Source organism: Manis pentadactyla, chromosome 3 (assembly GCF_030020395.1).
Source record: "Manis pentadactyla isolate mManPen7 chromosome 3, mManPen7.hap1, whole genome shotgun sequence".
NCBI classification, from domain to species: Eukaryota; Metazoa; Chordata; class Mammalia; order Pholidota; family Manidae; genus Manis; species Manis pentadactyla.
This window is the reverse complement of record NC_080021.1, coordinates 135,729,372-135,750,608: the sequence shown is the minus strand read 5'-3', so window position 1 is coordinate 135,750,608 and position 21,237 is coordinate 135,729,372. Positions and strand designations below refer to the sequence as shown.

The window sequence follows — 21,237 nt, the reverse complement described above, 5'->3', positions numbered from 1 at the left end:
TACATGACTCCCGCTGTCTGCCCACCCTGCTGCTCTGCAGGAAGTGGCAGCCCTGCTCCTGGAGTGGCACTGTCCACCTTCGCGTCATCCCTGCCAGGACTGACCACAGACCCCACTCTGCTCAGCATGAACCTGGATGCCTCGTGCCGGAGAGCAGATGAGCCCAAGATGTCTCACCCTGGAGCCGGTGCCCGTGCCCTACTGCCTGTGCGTGCACGCCCGTCTGCAGTCTCCTGGCAGTCGTCAGCTTGCTTTCTCTACTACTGCCCATTCTTTTCTCATGTGGCTCCTGCCCCATGGATTCACCGACCAGGCCTCCAATGTAAAGCCGTGGGTCCACCTCCACCCCGGCCGGCCACACCTGCAGCGGGACCCTAGTGGACTCTCCTCCCTGGGCTGCCATGCTGGTCACGGCGCTGTGCACACAGGCATGCGGTGTCCCTGGCTCTGCCCACTCAGAGCATGTGCTCCTCACGGGTGCGCAGTACACTCACGCTTGCCCTCACCCAGGCTAACTTGGTGGTACCTTCTCCTCAACCTGATTTTCAAATGCCGAGTCCTCAGAGCTCAGAGAACCCCTGCGATGTCCTGGGTTCCTTGACCCGATACATTGCTTATTGCTAAAGTCTTCTGTTACAGAGCACACATGTACTTTTGATGTCTGGACACTGACGGCTTTCAAGTTCTACTGCACCCCTTCTTCCTCTGCCCTCCATATGGGCAAGCAACAAAGAAGCTGACAGGAAGGCCCAGGTGCTTACTCCTGGGACCCCCGTGCAAAGTGTTAAGTCTAGCAATGCCCGCCCATGCTCCATCCTCTGCCCACCATAGCTAGTCCTTCCTGCTCCCTCAAGTGTTTCTCCAACATCTGGAAGCTGGTCTTGCTTTCTCCAGAAGCCCCATTATGTGAGCAGTCAGCCTTGGCACACTTCAGTATGGCTGCGGTATTCACATCAGAACCAAATCTGGGGGCAGGAAGTCGTTAGGAGGTACGTCACACTCCAACAGGGTGACGGCAACACATCCAAAAATTTACACCTGCAGCCCCACTCCCCCTTCCTGCAGCCCCACTCCCCCTTCCTCCAGCCCTTCCCCCCTACCTCCAGCCCTGCTCCCTCTCCTATGCTGCACATTCACATATGGTATCTTTGACTGTGGAATAGATATCTCATATTTAACACATGTAGGACTGTTATTCCAACCTTCCCCAAACGACCTTTTCATCTGTATCACCTGAGTAAATGCCACCATTCACATGGTTGCTACAGTCAAAATTTGAGATGTTACCTTTGATTCACCTTCAATTCCAATCTATCAGCAAGTCCTGCCAATCACACCTCAAACACCCTCTGCTCAGGCGGCCTCCTCATCCCCAGCTCCATTGCTGCCACTCTGATCCCAGCCACGGGATCTCTTACTTACATGCTGTCACAACCTCCTAACAGGTTTCCCTCTTTCTATTCTTGCCTACTCCCCCAAAGTTCACTGTCCACAATGTAGCAAAAGGAAGGAGTGCCAGGATGTAGCTCTCTCAGGGGCAAGACAATCGGTACTGTGAGAAATTCTGTGAGTTTTGATGAGACTGGTTTCCTATTCAAAAATGGAGATCCAGGGGACAATGGGTTGAGCACCTAGGACGTAAAAACCTGAAGCTCAGTTACACTGTGGTTCAGCCAAAGCCAGCAGGATAAGTGCATCTCCTGGTGCTCACAATAGGAGGGGCAGAGAAGACCAAAGAAAGCACTAGGAAGACATCACACGGTATAGACCACTCACCTGGCAGCAGACACCTTTCTTACACCCAGATCTGTGGACAACCAAGTCTGTTGGCCCCCTGCTCCTGCCACAGATCCTGTCAGTTGACACCCCAGTGATGGGGAGCCAGTAATGAAACAGAAGCTGGACTGTAAGTTCAAAGCCTTAAGTCCTAGTTTCCCAACCCAGCCAGCTCTCTAAATGTTTCTTAACATTTACAGCCTCACTTTTCTCATTTTCAAAGTGAAGATGTAGTATTTTTCACAGTGTTGTTAAATGCAGTTACGTGTAAACTGTAGAACATCATACAAATCTAAGTTGTTAATATAATCCGTTCTGACGTGCCCATTAAACAAAAAGTTCTTTTAATTTGTCTGGAGTTTTTTTATTACTAATAATTATAGGTGCAATCCTATTTATCTACAGGATTATAAATAAAGGTTGTTAAGGAAATTTCAGAGAGATACAGCTATGCTCACAAGGTAAAGATTCGTGGATATTGCAGTAATTACATTATTCTATTTCCAGCCTCTTTTCCTCTAGGTATCAGTCTTTTCCTAGTTTTGTTTTCCATCACATTCCCCAGGCTCCATTCATCCAAAGGTTACATGTCAGAATGGAAGTATGCAGAATTTCAGTAAAGCCATACATTCATATCTTGATAAATTAATGGAATAAAAAGATTCTTATGTTAGAGAGTCGCTTTACTATAAAAAACTTCATCATAATGTATTTATATTTAAAGTGAACCAAAGGATATTTATCGAGCACCTACATGGGACCCTTTGGAGGTACAGCAGTCAACAAGATGTTTGGGGTGCTGTGCTCAGGAAGGTGGGTCCCAGTTGAGTGGGGGAAGAGGGCGTGAATAAATAAAGAGGTCAGCCAGGTAACAACATGATCACAGATGATAACAGGATGCTGTGATTAGAGAAAAGCCGAGAAGAAAGAATGGATTTACTGTAGGCAAGTGAGGGAAGGCAGCTCCAAGCAGGGGCCCCGGGCCTGAGCGAGAAGGAAGGAGCAGTACTCCATGCAAGTGATCAGCAGGTTCAGATAGAAGGCAAGAAAGGAAGTGCTGCAGAGAAGACCTGAGGTTAGGGTAGCAGGCTGTGGTAAGCGGAGGTTGAATGTTGGGAGATGGGGACGCAGATGGAGCAGGGCTCCACTCACACAGTGGCCTGCAAGCTGTGGCAATAGGACTATGGATGTTGTTTCCACACAACAGGATGAAACTAAAGGACAGTTAGTAGGAGAGTAACTTGACTTGATCTGTATTTTTTAAAGCATTACACTCGGGCTTTATTTCGTAGACAGTGAGGAGCAGGGCAAACATTTCTGTGGGCAGCAGCTTTATGATGACAGGGACACAACACTGAACCAGACAGAGGAAGAGGAGGGAGATGCTGGGTGCAGAGACGACAGCCCGCCGCTGCACAGATGATGCGCCTGAACAGCAGTGACAGCAAAGGATTGCAGAGGAAGGATGAAAGGGGCTCTACCCCACAGGTGGAATGGATGGGACTCGCTCTGACGGGCACAGAGGAGCTGAAATGTGGAGGGGGTCCCCCAGACTAAATGCATGCTGCTCTGAGGAGGACACACAGAGTACGAAGGTGGAGGCACGGGGAAAGGGAGACCAACTTGCTCAGTGTTAGCCCTTTTCTTCTCCTTCTGCAGTCCTGACCCTGCTCCCTCTCTGTGCTACTCCAGTCTAACATCCCGACGTCCCACATCCAGTGCTGGCCACTGCGATCATTAGATCCCAAGCCTCACATCAAATTGACGGAAGAAGGACATGGAGATTGCTTATTAAAAATTCCTCTGATGATTTTGATATGCATCCAGGGCCAAGACTCACTGGCCCAAGCAGAGTAGGAAAACAGGACTGGTTTCTTATATTTTTGGGGTCCAGGATTATTTTAGTCATTCTCCTTTTGCCTGAAGAACAGTTTAGTATTTCCTTTAGAGTGGGTCTGCTGTGATAAATTCTTCCACTTTTGTTTGCCTTAAAATGACTCATCCTTGAAAGAACGACAGTCTTGCCCCCACTGCAGCATTTGAAGGCACCTTACATTCTTCCTGCTCCCACTGCTTCCAAAGGAGGCAGCTGTCAGTCTAATGGCCAGCGCTGGCTCCGAAGTGATGGGAGCAAGGGGCCAGACTGCCTCTGCAGCCATCTTCCTGCAGGAATGCACAAGCCGTCAGTCCCTCCACACCCTCACCAGTGTCCGGTCCCTGAGTCATTCTGAGAGGTGTGCGGCCACATGTCACTGAGGTTCTATTTTTCGCATTTCCCTGATGGCTAATGAGACCAAGCATCTTTTCATGTGCTTATTTGTCACCTTTTTCATGAAATGTCTGCTCATCTTTTGCCCATTCTCTAACTGGATGATCTGTGTTTTTACTGTTGAGTTTTGAGACACCTAGATATCAGTCCTTTGTCATGGTATTTGCAAACATTTTCTCCCAGTTCATAGCAAGTCTGTCCACCCTCTTCACAAGGGCCTCCATAGAAAAAAAATTCTTAATTTTTATGAGGCCCAAATGATCCATTTTTCCTTCTGTGTACCCTATTTTTTTAGATACTTAGATATCAAGTCTAAGAAATCATTGCCTACCTCCAGGTTCTAAAAACTTGCTATTTTTTCTCCCTAAGAGTTTTATAGTTTAACATTTTACATTGAAGTCCCTGATGCATTTTGAGTTAATTTTTATGTGAGTTGTAAGATTTAGGTTGATGTCTGCTTTACCAGCACCATCTGCCAAAATTCCTCCTGGAACCGTCGTCAAGAAGCAGGAAGCCCGCCTGTGGCTCTGTCTCTGGTGTCTCTATAGGAGACATGTCAGTTTGTGTCACAATGCTGCACCTGTGCCCGCAAGCATCAGCCTTGTTCTCTGCTGTTTCTTCTGATTCAGTTTGGCTGTCTTGGCTCTCTGTGTGCCTAGTTGTTTTTAGCTTGTGCCAAACACTACATTTGCAAAACTGTTGGTAAAAACAATCTACCAACAGGCATATAATATTAGCGATTTCCAAAGACGCTTCTGCCAGACCTGACACACCAGCAATGCAGGATCACCTTAATCCAGCTGCAGTGACAGAGATGGTCTGAGGCTAAGCCACCCTCCTGGTGAGGAGCTGTCTACTTCAGGTCACTGACTCCTAAGGTGCATGCTGTCAGGATCCTAACCTGAAGTGACCCTAGGACTTGCTCATCATTAGGCCATGGATCCTAATTCCTATCCTCTTAGCCCTGCAGTGCTGTCTCAGGACCTTACTCCTTGTAAGGCTGCCCCCTCTGGAATGGGGAAACAGCCCCAGCCCCAAACATTGGGCTCACCCACCGTGGCCTAGCTCCTTACTTGGATCCTGACGTGTTACGTCATTACTGTTTTATGGGCTTTCACTTGCCTTCAAGCATATTTTTAATATATTGTCCAGAGTTTCTCTTCCTGAGGAGGGTTCATCTGATTTTTGAGTTTGCAGTTGCCAGAGACAGATTCCTCGTGACCTGATCTGAGTACCTGAGGAAGGCTGTGAGCTCTCCAAGAAAGTGACCCAGGCCATCAACACTTTAATCCAACTTCATGGAGTTTACTGGGCCTCAAGCCCATCCATGAACTCCAGGGTCCAAGGTACTCCAGATAAAAGCCCAATATAGGAAGGGCTTAAAGATGGTGGCATGAGAGGTGAGACAGAAACCTCCTCCCAACACTGCATAAATAAGAAAATAGAGCAAATACAACTAAATCTGAAAGAGCAACAGGAAAGAAGGTTGCAGTAGACTGCCTACACCTGGGAAAAAGAGCAGACCTCACGGAAAAAGGTAAAGTAACAAAGCAGTAATCCAGGGAGACCCAAACCCTTCCCCGACCCAGTTCAGAGGCAGGAGGGAGAGAAATGGAGGGGGAATGGGTGGAGGCCTAGAACTGCTGAAACCCAGCCTTCAAGATCTGCTCTGGGAGCATGAACCTACTTTACATGGTGCTCTGGAGATTAGTGGGGTTGGAAAGCTAAGATAGGTGGAACACTTGGAGAGACTGAGATTCCAGTCACTTTTGGAGAACAAGTACCCACACCTGGCCGCTCTGAGATAAAAGAAAGGCAGGCAGTCTGAGAGACTTCCTAACAGTGAGAGGGCTGCTAAAGGGGCAAGGATTGCACAGAACTTGCTGCTCAGGAGGAAGGACAGGTGGACAAAATTGTCCTGGCGCACTCTACCCAGCAGGTTGGGAACTTTCAGGAGCTTCAGGCATTCCATCCCCTGGCTGGCAACACAGCTCCAAGGTCCCCCACAGTGATACGTGGTCTGCCGCTCCTTCTCCCAACCAGTACCAGCTTACAAACCAGCTAAGCCCACCACTGCACCAGGCCAGCCAGAGAGCGGCCCCGCCTACAGCAGCTACAAGGGTGTACCATAGAGGCAGCTCTCTGCGCACTCAGCTCTCTGGCCCTGAAAGTGGAGGCAAGCACTGTGGCTGGGGAGCAGGAAAGAGCTCTTTCCTCCAGCAGGCACCAGCGCTGCTTGCCTGCGACCTCTGCCATTGCTCCAGGGGCTGAGCAGCTCCAGAGAGTAGAGCTTCTGGGCACTAGAGGGCACCACCTACATCAAGTTATTTTTACAAATATGAAACGTCAAAAGAACATGATTTACCCAAAGAAAACAAGATCCTAGATTCAAAAAGACATATGCATCCCTATGTTTATCACAGCACTATTTATAATAGCCAAGATATGGAAGCAACCTAAGTGTCCTTCAGTAGATGAATGGATAAAGATGTGGTATTTACACACAATGGAATATTATTCAGCCATAAGAAGAAAACAAATGCGACCATTTGCAAGAACATCATGGAGCTAGAGGGTATTATGCTCAGTGAAATAAGCCAGGCAGAGAAAGACAAGAACCAAATGATTCACTCATTTGTGTAGTATAACAACAAAGCAAAGCTGAAGGAACAAAACAGCAGCAGACTCCCAGCCTCCAAGAAGGGACTAGCTGTTACCAAAGGGTAGGAGTAGGGGGGGCTGGGTAGGAGGGAGGAAGAAGGGAATTGAGAGGTATTATGATTGGTACACATGGTGTGGTGGGGGGTCATGGGGAAGAGAGTGTTGCACAGAGAAGACAGGTAGTGACTCTGTGGCATCTTACTACACTGATGGACAGTGACTGCAATGGGATTGTGGGGGGGATTTGATAACATGGGTGAATGTAGTGACCACAATGTTTTTCATGTAAACCTTAACAAAAAGAAAAACGATTTTTTGATAGATAAATAAGCAAACAAATAAATACATAAATACACAAATAAATAAATAAATAAAATAAGATAAGATAAGATAAAATAAAATAAAAAATAAAAGCCCAATATAGAAAAAAGGAAAGAGAAGTGCATGCTAATCACGCTCATGGGTTTGGACAGCTTTCCCTGTGCAGCGTGAGCTGGTTTTATGCAGGGCTTACAGTCTCTGCAGGAAGCATGGCTTCTTGGTGCTGAAAGTGCTGGGCTGCCTCGTGAGGAAAACTGGTGGTGCCAGGGCCAGGAGAGCTTTGCTGCTGAGGAACCTAGAGTCAACGCTGAGCTGCCAGACAGAGGCCAAGATGCGAGCCTCAGATCTGAGCATGCTCCGAACTGAAGGACATGCAGAGGGTCTTTCCGATGGTGGGGCAAAGCAGAGGTTCCCACAGGACCCAGAAGTTGTAGTCAAGAGGACATGACCAATTTCCAGGAGCCCTTAGGGGAGGGGCCACCTCAGCAACAGAAATGACCTATAGTAAAGAATATAATCTGAGGCTTGAAATGCAGACCCTCAAATGGGCACATAGCTCCACGCCAGAGGCAATGGCTGCAGCTTAGTAGGCCCGGAGATGCACCAGTGGCACCCAGAGTCCCCACTCACAGGAGTGAGATGGGCTTCACAGCCCAGCAGCAGCAAGTGATGATGGAATTTCTAAAATGCCCCCACATGGATTGGCATTAAAGGACATAGATTTGGGCAGTGAAAGGCTGGAGAGCAGAACAGTGGTTCCCAATGGAGCCAAACTCACTTAAAAAAAAATACATACAGCTCTACAGTCACCTACTAGTCAGGACAGACTAGAAGTGCCACAGCTTTAAGATGCCCACTGTACTTTTGTGTGTAAGACCTGCTCTTAGAGCCTAAATTGATTTTAAACACAAATAAAAAGCACTTTTTGCATGTTCTGACATCGTCTAGCTTATCCAAAAACACAATTTCCTTGCCTCCCAGGGTGGAGCCTGCTGTATTGATCAGGAGCTGTCTATCATTTTGGAAAATGATTTCCAAGAGGCAAGACCACTCACGGAACTCACCTCATCATTCATCACCCTCCTGCATCAGTGGTCACATGTCCAGAGAACCTACGAGCAGAGGCTCACATCAGCTTGTCTGCTGTCTTCTAGGGTTGTAACATCCAAGCACTTACATTTTGAAATGTATACTATTTTATTAAAATTACCTTTCCTTTTTCTTTATGTTGTAGTAAAGGCAATATATTGAGTCTTTTAAAAAGAGTAGTTTTAATTTCACTTCAGGATAGATAATAGGGCATTTTAGAATGTTTTAAAAAACCAGTGTTGGGTCTGAAAGTGTTGAAAACCCTAACCCTAACCCATGTACCATGTCCTTAAACAATCTGTCCTATACTTTCCAAGTCCCCACACCCCTTAAAGTCCCTTCCCTGCCCTCCTACTGCTCCTTAGATACACACAAGCTTTCCCAGGGCCGGCCTCTGCACCCACCCCTCCCCTAGTACCCCACAGCCCTCACTGCCTCCTTCAGGCCCTCAGACTTGGCATGTTCCCTCCCCCTACATGCTGCCCACTTCCTGAATCCCCTTCCTCCTCCTCCTCACCCACTGAATCCCTAGTCCCTCCTCAGGTGCTGCTCCAGCCAAGAACACTTCCGTCTGTTTTCCATGATCTTATTGGGCCCCCATTCTCACAGGCACAGGGCCCTGGTCTGAGTGGACATGGCTGCAGCAGTCTGGCCCTGGACAACACGCTGCACGGGGGAGAGCCGCAGTCATCTGGACATCCCAGTACCTTCAACCCAGCACAGGTGGGCCTGGGACGCCAAGCAGTCCATTGGGTGAATGCAGTGGAAGAGCAGAGGAAACCCGATCAGAGGCATCTGCTTTCCAACCCCAGATGAGCACTCACAGCAACGACTGCCTTCCAGGGGTCTGACAGGCACACATCATCTTGGTGCAACGATGCTCATGTTACGATGAGATGCTTCCAAACTTTACTTCCCCCTCAGAGTTTTATATTATAAGAACCCCCATACATGACAGAGGACATCGATGAGGTAAGAAGTTTTCACAGCTCATGTGAGTCCCCTTTCTTCTTAGTAAACATCTCATTTTTAAGATGTTTTCTACTAGCTGGTATCTATCTGCTCCAGGTAGTATGGTGACTGGTAATAATATTAAATGCTAAAAATGTTTTTTCCTTTCTTTCAGTGTAAATCTAGAATATAAAACCTCTATTTCTGAATTTTCACTGATAAATCTTCAAAATTGCAGACAAATGCAAATAGATGCTACTAGAAATACCAGTGAGCAATTTGGTGTTTGAAAATGGTTGCAAATGAAACACCACTAGGAGCTAATGTACTGTAGCAGTTAGGAATCCTGAACCTTAGAGTAAAATTCCTGGGTTCATATTGGTATCCAGCATTTACTGGCTATATAGTCTTAGGAAAGCTACTTTATCTCTTTGCACCTTAATTTTCTTACCAACAAAACAGCCAAGTTGTTGAAGGGAATTAAATGAGAAAAGACACTTTCTGAGCATGTAACACTTTGTAAGCAGTAAGTCAAATGTCCATATGTCCCTGTTTAAAATACAGAGGAGGTCTAACTGAAAGCCAGCATGGCCATCCCACTTTCTGAGAGGAGTAGCAAGCTGTTTAGTGGAGAACCTTCACTTACCAAACTTGGCCGGGGCTTCAGGCAAACCTTCGTCTCGTCTCATCTGTAACATGGGGATCACTCTACGTGCCCTGTGATATCACAAGGCTATGAGAATTAAATAACATATGAATTGTTTTGAAATCTACAAACCATCATCAAAATCTGAAGTATTAAAATAATTGTTTTCATTAGAAATTTACTCTTCCTCAAGCAACTTATATGGATTAGATAAGCAAATCACATACAAATAGCAGATCACTTTTGCTTTTCTTTTTTAAAATTTTGGTATCATTAATCTACAATTACATGAGCAACATTATGGTTACTAGACTCCCCCCATTATCAAGTCCCCACCACATACCCCATTACAGTCACTGTCCATCAGTGTAGTAACATGCTGTAGACTTGAGACAGGGACCGTGAGCTTAGACAGAATAGACTGAGGGCCTCCGGAAAAAGAAAGGCAGGATATCTGCAGTCAGAGCAAAGCAACTACATGCAAGGAAACCCCTTACTAAAACTCTGTGTTAAACATTAAGCTCTAGGGTCATTCCTCAGTGAGATCAGTTAATATTCCCCCGATAAAGAAGAGTAGCACATGTTTTTTTTAGATTTTTTTATTAAGGTATGGTTGATATACAGTCTTATGAAGGTTTCACATAAATAAACAATGTGGTTACTATATTTACCCACATTATCAAGTCCCCACCCATACCCCAATACAGTCACGGTCCATCAGTGCAGCAAGATGCCACAGATCCACTATGTGCCTTCTCTGTGCTACACTGTTCTCCCCGTGATCCCCCACACCATGTGTACTAAACATAACACCCTTCAATCACGTTCACCCTCCCTCCCTACCCTCCCTCCAACACCCCTCCCCTTTGGTAACCGCTAGTTCATTCTTGGAGTCTGTGAGTCTGCTGCTATTTTGTTCCTTCAGTTTTGCTTCACTGCTATACTCCACAAATGAGGGAAATCATTTGGCATTTGTCTTTCTCCACCTCACTTATTTCACTGAGCATAATGTCCTCCAGCTCCATCCGTGTTGTTTCAAATGGTAGGTTTTGTTTCTTTCTTATGGCCGAATAGTATGCCATTGTGTATATGTACCACCTCTTCTTTACCCATTCATCTACTGATGGACACGTAGGTTGCTTCCATATCTTGGCTATTGGAAAAAGTGCTGCGATAAACACAGGGGTGCATATGTCTTTTTGAATCTGAGAAGTTGTATTCTTTGGGTAAATTCCAATGAGTAGGATTCCCGGGTCAAATGGTATTTCTATTTTTAGGTTTTTGAGGAACCTCCATACTACTTTCCACAATGGTTGAACTAGCTTGCATTCCCACCAGCAGTGTAGGAGGGTTCCCCTTTCTCTGCATCCTCACCAGCATTTGTTGTTCTTAGTCTTTTCGATGCTGGCCATCCTTACTGGTGTGAGGTGATATCTCATTGTGGTTTTAATTTGCATTTCCCAGGTGATTAGTGATGAGGAGCATCTTTTCATGTGTCTGTTGACCATCTGAATTTCTTCTTTGGAGAACTGTCTCTTCATATCCTCTGCCCATTTTTTAATCAGGTTATTTACTTTTTGGGTGTTGAGGCATGTAAATTCTTTATATATTTTGGATGTTAACCCCTTGTCAGACATGTCATTTACAAATATATTCTCCCATACTGTAGGATGCCTTTTTGTTCTGTTGACAGTGTCCTTTGCAGTACAGAAACTTTTAAGTTTGATGTAGTCCCATGAGTTCATTTTTACTTTTGTTTCCCTTGCCTGAGGAGATGTGTTCAGGAAGAAGTTGCTCCTGCTTATATTCAGGAGATATTTGCCTATGTTGTCTTCTAAGAGTTTTATGGTCTCATGAGTTATATTCAAGTCCTTGATCCATTTTGAGTTTACGCTGGTGTATGGGGTTAAACAATAATCCAGTTTCATTCTCTTGCATGTAGCTGTCCAGTTTTGCCCAACACCAGCTTTTGAAGAGGCTGTCATTTCTCCATTGTATATCCATGGCTCCTTTATCGTATATTAATTGACCATGTATGGTTGGGTTTATATCAGGGCTCTCTAGTCTGTTCCATTGGTCTATGGGTCTGTTCTTGTGCCAGTACCAAATTGTCTTGATTACTGTGGCTTTGTAGTAGAGCTTGAAGTTGGGGAGCGTAATGCCCCCAGTTTATTCTTACTTCCCAGAATTGCTTTGGCTATTTGGGATCTTTTGTGGTTCCATATGAATTTTAGAACGACTTTCTCTAGTTCATTGAAGAATGCTGTTGGTATTTTGATAGGAATTGCACTGAATCTATAGATTGCTTTAGGCAGGATGGCCATTTTGACAATATTAATTCTTCCCATCCATGAGCATGGGATGTGTTTTCATTTATTGATATCTTCTTTAATTTCTCCTAAGAGTGTCTTGTAGTTTTCAGGGTATAGGTCTTTCTCTTCCTTGGTTAGGTTTATTCCTAGGTGTTTTATTCTTTTTGATGCAATTGTAAATGGAATTGTTTTCCTGATTTCTCTCTCTGCTAGGTCATTGTTAGTGTATAGGAATGCCACAGATTACTGCATATTAATTTTGTATCCTGCAACTTTGCTGAATTCAGATATTAGATCTAGTAGTTTTGGAGTGGATTCTTTAGGGTTTTTTATTTACAGTAACATGTCTTCTGAAAACAGGGACAGTTTAACTTCTTCCTTGCCAATCTGGATGCCTCTCATTTCTTTGTGTTGTCTAATTGCCATGGCTAGGACCTCCAGAACTATGTTGAATAGAAGTGGGGAAAGTGGGCATCCTGGTCTTGTTCCCAATCTTAAAGGAAAAGCTTTCAGCTTCTCGCTGTTAAGTATGATGTTGGCTGTGGGTTTGTCATATACGGCCTTAATTATGTTGAGGTACTTGTCCTCTATACCCATTTTGTTGAGAGTTTTTATAATGAATGGATGTTGAATTTTGTCGAATGCTTTTTCAGCATCTATGGAAATGATCATGTGGTTTTTGTCCTTCTTTTTGTTGATGTGGTGGATGATGTTGATGGATTTTCAAATGTTGTAACATCCTTGCAACCCTGGAATAAATCCTACTTGATCATGATGGATGATCTTTTTGAAGTATTTTTGAATTTAGTTTGCTAATATTTTGTTGAGTATTTTTGCATCTATGTTCATCAGGGATATTGGTCTGTAATTTACTTTTTTTGTGGTGTCTTTGCCTGGTTTTGGTTTTAGAGTGATGCTGGCCTCATAGTTCGAGTTTGGAAGTATTCCCTGTTCTTCTACTCTTTGGAAAACTTTAAGGAGGTTGGGTATTAGGTCTTCACTAAATGTTTGATAAAATTCAGCGGTGAAGCCATCTGGTCCAGGGATTTTGTTCTTAGATAGGTTTTTGATTACCAGTTCAATTTGGTTGCTGGTAATTGGTCTGTTCAGATTTTCTGTTTCTTTCTTGGTCAGCCTTGAAAGGTTGTATTTTTCTAGAAAGTTTTCCATTTCTTCTAGGTTATTCAGTTTGTTAGCATATAATTTTTCAGAGCATTCTCTAATAATTCTTTGTATTTCTGTGATGTCTGTAGTGATCCTTTCTCATTTCTGATTCTATTTATGTGAGTAGACTCTTTTTTTTCTTGATAAGTCTGGCTAGGGGTTTATCTATTTTGTTTATTTTCTCGAAGAACCAGCTCTTGCTTTCATTGATTCTTTCTATTGTTTTATTCTTCTCAATTTTATTTATTTCTGCTCTAATCTTTATTATGTCCCTCCTTCTACTGACTTTGGGCCTCATTTGTTCTTCTTTTTCTAGTTTCATTAATTGTGAGTTTAGACTGCTTATATGGGAATGTTCTTCTTTCCTGAGGTAGGCCTGTATTGCAATATACTTTCCTCTTAGCACAGACTTGGCTGCGTCCCACAGATTTTTCGGTGATGAATTATTGTTCTCATTTGTCTCCATATATTGCTTGATCTCTGTTTTTATTTGGTCATTGATCCATTGGTTATTTAGGAGCATGTTGTGAAGCCTCCATTTGTTTGTGGGATTCTTCATTTTCTTTGCGTAGTTTATTTCTAGTTTCATACCTTAGTGGTCTAAGAAGCTGGTTGGTAAAATTTCAATCTTTTTGAAGAATTTACTGAGGCTCTTTTTGTGGCCTTGTATATGATCTGTTCTTGAAAATGTTTCATGTGCCTTCGAGAAGAATGTGTATTCTGCTACTTTTGGGTGTAGAGTTTTGTAGATGTCTGTTAGGTCCATCTGTTCTAATGTGTTATTCAGTGCCTCTGGCTTCTTACTTATTTTCTGTCTGGTTGATCTGTCCTTCAGAGTGAGTAGAGTGTTGAAGTCTCCTAGAATGAGTGCATTGCATTCTATTTCCCCTTTTAATTCAGTTAGTATTTGTTTCACATATGTAGGTGCTCCTGTGTTGGGAGCATAGATATTTATAATGGTTATATCTTCATGTTGGATTTACCCCTTTATCATTATGTAATGTCCTTCTTCGTCTCTAGTGAATTTCTTTGTTTTGAAGTCTATTTTGACTGATACAAGTACTGCAACTCCTGCTTTTTTCTATTAGTTGCATGAAATATCTTTTTCCATCCCTTCACTTTTATTCTGTGTAAGTTTATGGGTTTAAAGTGAGTCTCTTATAGGCAGCATATAGATGGGTCTTGTCTTTTTATCCATTCAGTGACTCTATGTCTTTTGATTGGTGCATTCAGTTCATTTACATTTAGGGTGATTTTCGATAGGTATGTACTTATTGCCATCACAGACTTTAGATTCGTGGTTACCAAAGGTTCAAGGTTAACTTCCTTACTATCTAAGAGTCTAACTTAACTCAATATGGTATTACAAACACAATCTTAAGGTTCTTTTCTTTTTCTCCTCCTTTTCCTTCCTCCTCCATTCTTTATATATTACATATCATATCTGTACTGTTTGTCTATCCCTTGATTGACTTTGAGGATAGTTAATTTAATTTTGCATTTGCTTAGTAATTAGCTGTTCCTCTTTCTTTACTGTGGTTTTATTACCTCTGGTGACAGCTATTCAACCTTAGGAACACTTCCATCTATAGCAGTCCCTCCAATATAGACTGTAGAGATGGTTTGTGGGAGGTAAATTCTCTCAGCTTTTGCTTATCTGGAAATTGTTTAATCCCCTCCTTCAAATTTAAATGATAATCTTGCCAGATAAAGTGATCTTGGTTCCAGGTTCCTTCTGCTTCATTGCATTAAATACATCAGGCCACTCCCTTCTGGCCTGTAAGGTTTCTGCTGAGAAGTCTGATGTTAGCCTGATGGGCTTTCCTTTGTAACTTATTTCTGCCTCTGGCTGCTTTTAACAGTCTGTCCTTATCCTTGATCTTTGCCATTTTAATTACTATATGTCTTGGTGTTGTCTTCCTTGGGTCCCTTGTGTTGGGAGATCGGTGCACCTCCATGGCTTGAGTGACTATCTCCTTCCCAAGATTGGGGAAGTTTTCAGCAACTACCTCCTCAAAGACACTTTCTATCCCTCTCTCTCTTTCTTCTTCTTCTGATATCCCTATAATGCGAATATTGTTCCATTTGGATTGGTCACACAGTTCTCTCAATATTCTTTCATTCTTGGAGATCCTTTTTTCTCTCTGTGCCTCAGCTTCTTTGTATTCCTCTTCTCTAGTTTCTATTTCACTTATTGTCTCCTCCACTGTATCCAACCTGCTTTTAATACCCTCCGTCTTGCTCTTCAATGATTGGATCTCCAACCTGAATTCATTCATGAATTCTTGAATATCTTTCTGTACCTCCACTAGCATGTTAATGATTTTTATTTTGAACTCCCTTTCAGGAAAAGTCATGAGGTCCATGTCATTTAAATCTTTCTTGGGAGTTGTATTAATAATTTTACTCTGGACTGGGTTCCTTTGGCGTTTCATATTTGTATATGGTGCCTTGTAGTGTCCAGAAGCTCTACTCTCTGGAGCTGCTCAGCCCCTGAAGCAATGTTGGGGGTCGCAGGGGAGTGGGATTGGTGCCTGGGGGGAGGAAAGAGCTGTTTCCTACTTCCTGGCTGCTATGCCTGTTTCCACTGCCTGAACCAGTGGGCCAAGCACACAGGTATAAGCTTTTGTCCCAGAGCAGCTGAGTATGGATACCTTCTTTCCATAAGTAGCTGGAATCTCAGTCTCTCCAGGAATTCTGCCTTCTTAGCTTTCCAACCCTGTAATCACGAGAGTAATAAAGCACCATGAAATGTAGATTTGTTCTCCTAGAGCAGATCTCTGGAGTTAGGTATTCAGCAGTCCCAGGCCTCCACTCCCTCCTCTGTTCTGCTTCTCTTCCTCCTGCCAGTGAGCTGGGGTAGGGGAAGGGCTTGGGTTCTGCCGGGTCACAGCTTTGGTAGATTACCCTGCTCGGGGAGGTCTGCTCTTTTCTCCAGGTGTATGCAGTCTGGCGCAGTCCTCTTTCCTGTTGCTCTTTCAGCGTTAGTTGTATTAATTGTATTTTCGTATTATATGCAGTTTTAGGAGGAAGCCTCTGTCTCACCTCTCATGCTGCCATCTTTAATTGCACATGTTTTTATTCTGCTAATCATTTGTAATCATGTGTAAGATTCACTTTAACATTCTAAAAGGCCCAGGTCTTTGTGCTGTCTTTCCTCCTTCAAATCTGATGGAGTGATTTGCAAACTGGGCAACTAATTTAGCATGCAGACCCAGCTACGAACAACATATTAAAAGGCAGGAAGGATTCCACCTTAAAGATAAGATTGCATTTTAACACCCAGGAAGTTTAAGAAGTAAGATTATTAACTTACTCTTTAGCAAACAGACAATACCTTAGCCCACCTTGGGGGTTGGGCAGGCGGCCTTTTGATATGTTCCTCGAACAAAATGCCAGTATCCCAGGGACAAATCAAAGCAGTAAATTTCTTGTGTTAAGTTAATTTTTAATATTCAGGAACCACTTAACAAGTCCACACCCCTAAGCCTTTTATCCGGTTCCCAAAAATCCTCAACTGCCTGTAAAACCCCTAGACAATGCACCACTGTGGGCTCTCTTGTCCCCTCCTGGTGTGAGCCAGGAGCTCTGTCCTCTCACTGTATCTCTCAATAAAAGACTCCCTGGCTTTCCTCCCTTGACTGTTTGCTAAGTTCATTCTTTGACTCCACGAACAAGAACCCCAGCATCAGAATCACTACTTGTCTTCTCTGTGTTATACTTCCTTTCCCATGCCCGCCCCACTACATTATGTGTGCTAATCGTAATGCCCCTTTTTCCCCCTTATTCCTCCCTCCCCACCCATCCTCCCCAGTCCCTTTCCCTTTGGTAACTGTTAGTCCATTCTTGGGTTCTGTGAGTCTGCTGCTGTTTTGTTCCTTCAGTTTTTGCTTTCTTTTTATAATCCACAAATGAGTGAAATCACTTGGTCTTTCTCCACCTGGCTAATTTCCCTGGGCATAATACTCTCTAGCTCCATCCATGTTGTTGCAAATGGTAGGATTTGTTTTCTTCTTATGGCTGAATAGTATTCCATTGTGTATATGTACCACATCTTCTTTATCCATTCATCTATTGATGGACACTTAGGTTGCTTCCATTTCTTGGCTATTATGAATAGTGCTGCCATAAATGTAGGGGTGCATCTGTCTTTTTCAAACTGGGCTCCTGCATTCTTAGGTTAAATTCCTAGGAGTGGAATTCCTGGGTCAAATGGATTTCTATTTTGAGCTTTTTGAGGAACCTCCATATTGCTTTCCACAATGGTTGAACTAGCTTTCATTCCTACCAGCAGTGTAGGAGGGTTCCCCTTTCTTCACATACTCGCCAACATTTGTTGTTGTTTGTCTTTTGGAAGGTGGCCATCCTAACTGGTATGAGGCGATATCTCATTGTGGTTTTAATTTGCATTTCTCTGATGATTAGCTATGTGGAACATCCAGATCACTTTTTCTTAAAAAATAAATAACTTAAGGAGCAAATGGCACCTTTTCTAGACTGAAGATATGCACTTGCCCCAAGAACAGACCTCTCTCACTTTTGAACACAGCCATGTGTTCGTCTCATTCAGACAGAACCAAAATGGGCTTTCAGACCCTTTCACCTAAGATGCCCAACTGCAACCTGCAGTACCTCTCACAGCAAGAAGTGAATCCACACAGTGCAGTCTGGTACTATGTAGTCAGAAATACGATTAACAAAAGATAGGCCACTTCTGAAAGCTTTTAACAACATAGTATTAAGCATTTTAGAACCACTGATTCGATTCCTTTTTAAGCAACAGGCAAGTGTTCATTGCACTAAGGGTTATTTTTACACAAATCAAGAAGAAAAGCCTACATGTAATACACACATGCCCCTTGCACTACTAGTCACTCATCAATTCCAGCTCAGTTACCCTCTGTGCAATTAGTACAGGAGAAGTGAACCACTGCTCCTGGGGCTGAGACCACACAACTTTCTCATGAAGTTGTTCCAAGGCTTGAAGGTCCATCCGAAGAGTCACTAACAAAACGCCTGCAAATGAAGAAAAACAACAAAGACCTGAAGTCCTGGCCTGCCCAGAGGCCACACCTGCCCCCTCATGGCAGGGACCCCAGGCCCTGGCCAGTACTCTCCCTCCCTCTGCATTTTCTTCAAAGCAATCCACTCACCAAACTGATGTTTCCTTTTTCATTGAGAAAAAAAATAAAAAGAAAAGGATGAAGGAACAGACACAGAATCTGCATAAACGAAACCTAGGAAGAAAAACATTTATGCCACCACATAACAAGAACTAACACAGTTCTTAACTAATCCTAGTGAAATCTGCTGGTTTAGCACCTAGTGATTTAAATTTGTTCCTTTATGCATAAGAAATACCACACTCTGCTACCAGCCAAGACCACCTACCAAGGCCACCTACTTTGACAGATGTAGATCCCATTTTCAATGATAGGTAATAGCAGGTTTAGAAGGTTTCCAAGTTTAAAAAGATTCCAGAAACCAAGTCTCTTACTACACTACAAATCTCAAACTAGCGAGGTTGCATTAGTTCCTGTGATAAGATACACACCTGCACTTGGCCTACTTAAGGAAGCATCTGTGACTGTGCCCATCTAATACAGAATGCAGATGTCTTGACTACTAGAATCTTTAAAGAAAACTGAGAAAATCAATTAGGTACTTGGCAGAACTCAACAAACAGCACAGTAAATCCAAAGCCAAGTACATACAATTGCTGTAATAAGTTCAGAGAAGGAAGAAGGCTTCCTCCCCATCCATGTGACTGGAGACTAACTAGGAGACACAGGTCACTGCTGGCTGTGAGGACGACAGGGAAACCCCCAGAGGAGGTGTAATGTCTATGCAGAAAGGCCCACCTTGACAAAGAGCCAGCTTTCTCATTTTCTTAGTACAGGTCAGAAGTCACACAACTTCCTACACGGTTAGGGAATCAACACTGCCATGAGCTGTTGACAAATACTTTCTATTTCTGGAGATGCTGAGAAGATACACAATCACTTGATCTAAAGATTAAAGAGTTCTACACAGAGGCGAAGGAGCCAGAAGAGACCTTCATACTCCATTTCCAATACAGAAGCCTGCTCCTCAGGGCTGCTAGCTCCTTCCAAGTCAGAAGTAAACCCATTCTACAGGATAAGTTACAAAGCAAGAAAAATTAAAAACAGAAGATTTAAAGTAAGAAAAAAGGCAAAAATAATGGTTGTTTTGGCCTGTTTCTTTCTCTTCTTCATCCCCAAATGCAGAAATCAATTGAAAAATGAAAAATATTGGATAACTTAGGCAAATGTGGATAGAAACACCCCAAGTACACATAAGAACAATGTATTCTATGCTTATTTAAACTGCCGTGGATTCTATGATTGCCATGGAATCATCAATAAAAGATGACAGTATATGAAAATAGATGCTTTTAGTTGTTTGCTAAAGGCTATGTATTAAATGCAGATTGGTGCAGATTATGTCCAACTACAAAGAAATCAGTTAAATAAGTAAAAGGGTCATGACTATGTAACTTATGGCTCCTTCTTAAATTTGCAAGAGAATACTGGCAGCCTTGTTTGATAGATACTTCATTTATAAAAAAACAGATCATTGTGAAAACATTCTGAAAATGCAAAGAAGACCGTTAATCAAAACCTCATGACTATGGGCTAATCATACATTTTATAGGTTCACTTGGATCAAACTCTCAGAGAAGCCAGTGGAAGACTGATCTGAGAACCACAGCAATAGCTCTAATATGTATAAGAACAGTTCTTAAATTTTCTGATCTTAGGACTCCAAAGAGATTTTGTATACAGGTTTTATCAATATTTACTCTATTGTAATTAAACCTCGGAAAGTTTAACAATATTATCTATTAATTCACTAACGATAACAAACACTTTACATGTGAACAAAACATTACTTATGAAAAAAGTTCTATCTTCCAAAACCAAAAATTTTAAGTGGCACAATTTTACATTTTTTTTACACATCTCTTTAATGTGTGGCTTAACAGAAGGCAGCTGTGTTCTTGTATCTGCTGCTGCTCTCAGGCTGTTTGTGATATGTTGCTGTGGTTCAATTAATTAAGAAAACCCAGCATCACAAAGATACACAGATGTAAGAAGGATAAGGGAGACCTCCTGAAAGGGTCCTAGGGACTCCAGGGTCCTCAAACCACACTTGGAGAGCTGCTGATCAACAATCTAAAACACAATGATGAATGTTAGGAAGAAGTGAGGGGAATACATGACTGTAGACACCAGAGTCTGTTAATGTGTTCTTTATAGACCAAAGGCCAGGAAAGGAAATTAAATTCAAGCATAGTAACCCAAATTCATGCAATATATTCGTGCTTTAATTTTGTTCAAGAAATCACAGAAGTAAAACATTCAGTGCTATAGTCTTCATATTACTTCTATCTCATATATTACTAGGTATCATTTTTATAAAAGGGAGTTCAAAGGGCTACATCTATATAAACCTAGAGTCCCTATCAGGAGGACATTACCAGCCTAATTAGATATTGGTAGCTGGGGAAATGTTCTAAGAGCATGTCTGTGAATAGAAACTGGCTGAACCTCCACTGTGCTTCCTACAGCCCACTGTGTGGGAACCATGTGAGCCCGAAATGCGGCATTCAGGACTCGAAGGCTCATTCTCTGTGAAGGAGGGTTTACCCTGGTGTCTCAAGGCAAATTCTGAGACCCATCATGAAGCTCAGGAAAAGGAAGACTGAACACTCAGTCATAAATACATGTTGACCAGACCTATTAAAATTAGCAATGTCAACATCTCTGCCTTTGACATGGTTACTGAACTCCAAACGGTAATTTCTAAAACCAAAACCAACCTGCCTCACCCCTACTCCGTTTAAAATTAAATGTAATCCTTCAATTTATAGATGAAAGACAATTCTAGAAGAAAGTTAAATTCAGCATCCTTAACTTGTCCCAGTTGCACCCAGACTCAAGTTCCAATCCTCTCTGCCAGAGGGTCCCACATCAAACACCCGGTGGCTCCCCATAAACTGGCTGTAATGTACCATAGAACAAAGG

The 21,237-nt window shown here is 43.0% G+C and overlaps 1 protein-coding gene across 9 annotated transcripts in view; it reads right to left on the bottom strand.

Moving 5' to 3' along the window:
* FANCC (FA complementation group C) overlaps positions 1-21,237 on the bottom strand; it is a 299,481-nt gene that overhangs the window by 87,791 nt on the left and 190,453 nt on the right. The gene's annotated exons all lie outside the window — the stretch shown is intronic.